Source organism: Sturnira hondurensis, unplaced genomic scaffold (assembly GCF_014824575.4).
Source record: "Sturnira hondurensis isolate 20B ecotype Veracruz unplaced genomic scaffold, ASM1482457v3 Scaffold0009719, whole genome shotgun sequence".
Taxonomy (NCBI): domain Eukaryota; kingdom Metazoa; phylum Chordata; class Mammalia; order Chiroptera; family Phyllostomidae; genus Sturnira; species Sturnira hondurensis.
This window is the reverse complement of record NW_028082350.1, coordinates 5,933,682-5,937,985: the sequence shown is the minus strand read 5'-3', so window position 1 is coordinate 5,937,985 and position 4,304 is coordinate 5,933,682. Positions and strand designations below refer to the sequence as shown.

Below are 4,304 nucleotides of genomic sequence, written 5' to 3'. Positions count from 1 at the left end.
CGAGAGCACCTGACCTACCTGTTCTGTAAAAATAGGAGATGGGCTCCGCAAGACACAAGAAAACCCTGGTGCCAGCACGAGGCCCTGTCACCTCCCCCCACCCCAGTTCAGAAAAGGGAGCTGTTTTTCTACAGATTTAATTTAGATCCAGCATCCATCATTCAAAGAGTCATTTTTTTCACTTCTTGAAGCCCTTGTTAATACATTGCCAAAAAAAAAAAAAGGAAAAAAAACAAAACCTCACTTTGCTACCGTGCTTACCAAACACATCTCATTAGCAATGTACATCAAAGCCTAGAGCTTCGGCTCTATTAAACATACGCAGTGAATTTTGCATCCATGTTCTTATGATTCTTTTCTTCCATTAAAGAATAGCAGTCTTTTGATGTTAATTTCTTGTCACCATTAACCATCAGTGACGATGCATCCTTGCTTCTAAATCCTACAATTCCTAAACATTTTGTGTGTTTTACTTAAATCCTTAGCTAGGTAAACACTACTTTGGCTTGCGTTTTCTTTTTTTAATATATCATCTGTTTATTGAATTGTATATTCTCCACCCCAAGTCAAGTTTCCCCACTTTCCCCTCTCCTATCTCCCCCAACCCCCTTCCCCTCTTATGATCACCATACTGTTATGTGTGTCTGTAGGAGTATTTTTTTAATTGACATTCTATTACACAAAAAAATCATCTCAAAGTGAAGTTTAGTTTTAAAATATAAAGTGTATACATGTATTTAAATAAATTTATTCATTCACCTATTTCATACCATATACAAAAATAAACTCAAGATGGATACAAGATTTAAATATAAGTTACAACACTGTAAAAGTTCTAGAAGAGAGCATAGGGAGGAAAATCTCAGATATTCCACGCAGCAATATTTTCAGTGATATGTCCCCAGAGCAAGGGACATAAAGGAAAGAATAAACAAATAGGATCTCATCAAAATAAGAGGCTTCTGCATGGCTAAAGAAAACATCAGCAAAATGAAAAGGGAACCAACCATATGGAAAAATATATCTGCAAATGATACCTTGGACAAGGGTTTGATCTCCAAAATATATAAAGAGCTTACTTTGGCCTGTGTTTTAAACAGAGTACTTGCTATCACTTTATCCTAAATAATTAAATGAGACATAAAGCACACTGTCTTCCTGGTTTCTTCACACGATAATGTAAAGGACTGAAACAATGGAAAACAAAAGTGGGTTGTTGTTAAGATGCTCAGGACATTCTTCCTCTGAAGGTCATATTAATAATACAAAGTTAAGATAACCTATGTGCTTAATGAGAACAATTAACCAGTCAATTTGCTATACTCTTACATCTGACCTTCTAATGGATGAAGTTATCTCCTAACTCTTTTATTAGCTTTTGATTTTTTTTATAAAGCACATTTCAGAGTGACAATAAGTCACACACCATGGCCTAATGATGCTATTAAAATTCAAGCCACTGCTCATAAAGCAGCTTAAGTCTCTTTGTCCTTTATAAGGCTCATTCTGTAGACACATCAGTAGGAGGTGGAGACGTATAATGGTATCTTCGGGCTTTTCTCAGCAGGTGAGTGTGTTTCTTGAATATTCGCCAGCACAAATTCCTTCTATGCCACAGGTTCATCTGGAGGGACTCAAATACAGAGGCAGGTGGGTTCAGTTTTCATTGTCTACTATGGCTGTATCTTTGTTTTTTCATCAATTCTGATACCTACGTTTGAGTTTCATCTCCTTCGATCTCTCCAGGAAAAACAGTCGAGTCAGATATGTGTTAAAAAGAAGCTGTATTAAAGTCCCAATGTCGAGTCACTTAGAAATACCCCATACACTTCTGAGAGGCAGTGAACGCACATGCGTCTTGAAGTCTTCATTAAAAGAATATGCTTGACGTATAACACTGGTGACATTTCAAATGCGTTTACAAAACAGAGCTTGCACAATACATTGGTAATCCTCTTTATTTATTTTTTCCCCCTAGGTCACAGATGAAGTCCCCTATTCAATCTGGGCTTCCANCAGAGGATTGCAGTTCGATTCCCAGTCAGGGCACATGCCTGGGTTGCAGGCCAGTTCCTGGCAGGGGGCACACAGTACATTGTGTGTTTCCGGCAGAGGCAACCATACACTGATATTTCTCTCCCTTTCTCCTTCCCTTCCACTCTAAAAATAAATAAATAATTAAAAAAAAAAAAAAAAAGAATATGCTTGACGTATAACACTGGTGACATTTCAAATGGGTTTACAAAACAGAGCTTGCACAATACATTGGTAATCCTCTTTATTTATTTTTCCCCCTAGGTCACAGATGAAGTCCCCTATTCAATCTGGGCTTCCACGAAGACAGACAGAAAGCGCAGGGATTTTTTTCTTTCCCGTCCTGGTGCAAACCAAAAGAACAACGTTAGATTGTTCAAGGTCTATCAGTGGATGCAAGGTAATCCTCTTTAGTTTACACGTCACTGAAAAACTGTTCCGCATTCAGGAAGGATGATTTTATTTTAAGTGGTATGTTAGTTTCAATTCAAACCTGATACTATTTCTAATCTGAAAAACCTAAACATTAGGGTTTTTTTTTCGTTTTTATTAGAAATAAACTGTCACCCACATTAAAGATGCTGTTTTTCTTTTCAAGATCAAATATCAAAGGTAATTCTCTAAAAAGGTCCACGCCATCTTCTCCAAAGTCATATTACTCCAAATATCTCACATATTTAAGAAGAAATCAGCCCCTGGCTGCTGTGACTCAGTGGATGGAGCACCGACTGGCCTGCAAACCAAAGAGTTGGCAGTTCCATCCCAGTCAGGGCACACGCCTGGGTTGTAGCTCAGATTCCCAGTAGGGGGCGTATGAGAGGCAACCACACATTGTTGTTTCTCTCTTTTTCTCCTGCCCTTCCCCTCTTTCTAAAAATAAATAAATAAAATCTTTAAAAACAAGAAGTCAAATTACACTAATAAAAGTCCTATCTCTACTTAAGAAGTATATATCTTGACCATCTTTCTAAAATGCCGCTACAATTATATGTAAAAATTGTATACCTATTTTATAATGTTTCTATGTATGTGAATCTCAGTAAATAAACATATGCTCACCTTTGTATATTATTTTCTCCAGTCTCTCATTCAATATTTCTTCTTGGATTATTTAATTAAAAGGGCACTATACTAACTATAGATAATAGAAAAGAATACAAATAAATTGCAAAGACGTGCTTCCAGTTGTCAGGGAGCAGATTTAACATCATTGGCGTACATCATACAGGAGCAATTTGACTCTGCTACACCACCTGTCTTGTCCAGAGTAACTTTGGCAAATGCCAACTGCTCAAGGATCCCCTTAGAACTGTGTTGTTTTCTATTCTGTTTATTATGTAGTATTTACTCATTTGTTCATTTATTTTCTTTACACACTGATACAACTTAGGCAAAGGAGATACTTCTATCTCCAACTTAATGGGTATAAAGATTATACATGTGGATTATTCAAATGTCATAATTTATAAGTATCGGTCAGGTTTTCGAGGAGCACACAACAGAAAACATCTAAATAGCTGGGATTTTAAATTAAAAAGAAAACAGTTTGTTTCTCTGACACATACAACTTAGATATTGTCAGTTGAGGTTTGGCAGGGCAACTCCATGCTGTTGCCAGTTCCATGAATCTCTCTTCTGTTTGCTACCATTTTTAAGACACAGCTCGTGCTTTCGTGGTTCAGTGTGCCAGCTGGAGTTCCAAGAGAGGAAGAAGTAGTATATCTATGTTCATACTTCTATCATTGTCCGAAATTTAGTAACGTGTCTACAACTATCTGCAAATGAGGCTGAACAAGGTGGTGTTTTCATGGAATGAAGATAATGGGGCAGATGAGTTAAGAGGGAAGATCAGATTGTGGATTAGGCAACTGATACGATTCTCCATAAAAATGAATTAGAACATACATCTCTAGGCTTAGAATGTTCTCTCTCTGCTGCTAATTTTACTATGTGTTTCACAATTGTTTTTTTTCTGTGAACTTATACATAGTTTTGCATATAATACTTTGGATAAATATCAAAGTAAGATCAGGCTGCTAAAAATAATATATATCATTCCTATTACATATCATTTATATAGTAATATCCTCAATAATATATGTGTCTCATATGAGAGAAGTAACAGTATGAAAGGAGTTGGGTGGCAGGAACCATGGTGAGAAAGGTGAATTATCATAATTTCAGAACTCCAAGGATTAAAAAGAAACTAAAATAACTTTTAGAAACAGTGTGATGGTGCTTTTAAAACTGAGAGGAAATTATTTAGGAAC

General features: G+C 36.4%; 1 non-coding gene across 1 annotated transcript; it reads right to left on the bottom strand.

The window, feature by feature from the left end:
• Positions 1-2,303: 2,303 nt before the first annotated feature.
• Positions 2,304-2,433, bottom strand: LOC118994891 (small nucleolar RNA SNORA31). The gene has a single exon (XR_005068156.1). It is a non-coding gene; the product is annotated as a small nucleolar RNA SNORA31 (small nucleolar RNA).
• Positions 2,434-4,304: the final 1,871 nt, after the last annotated feature.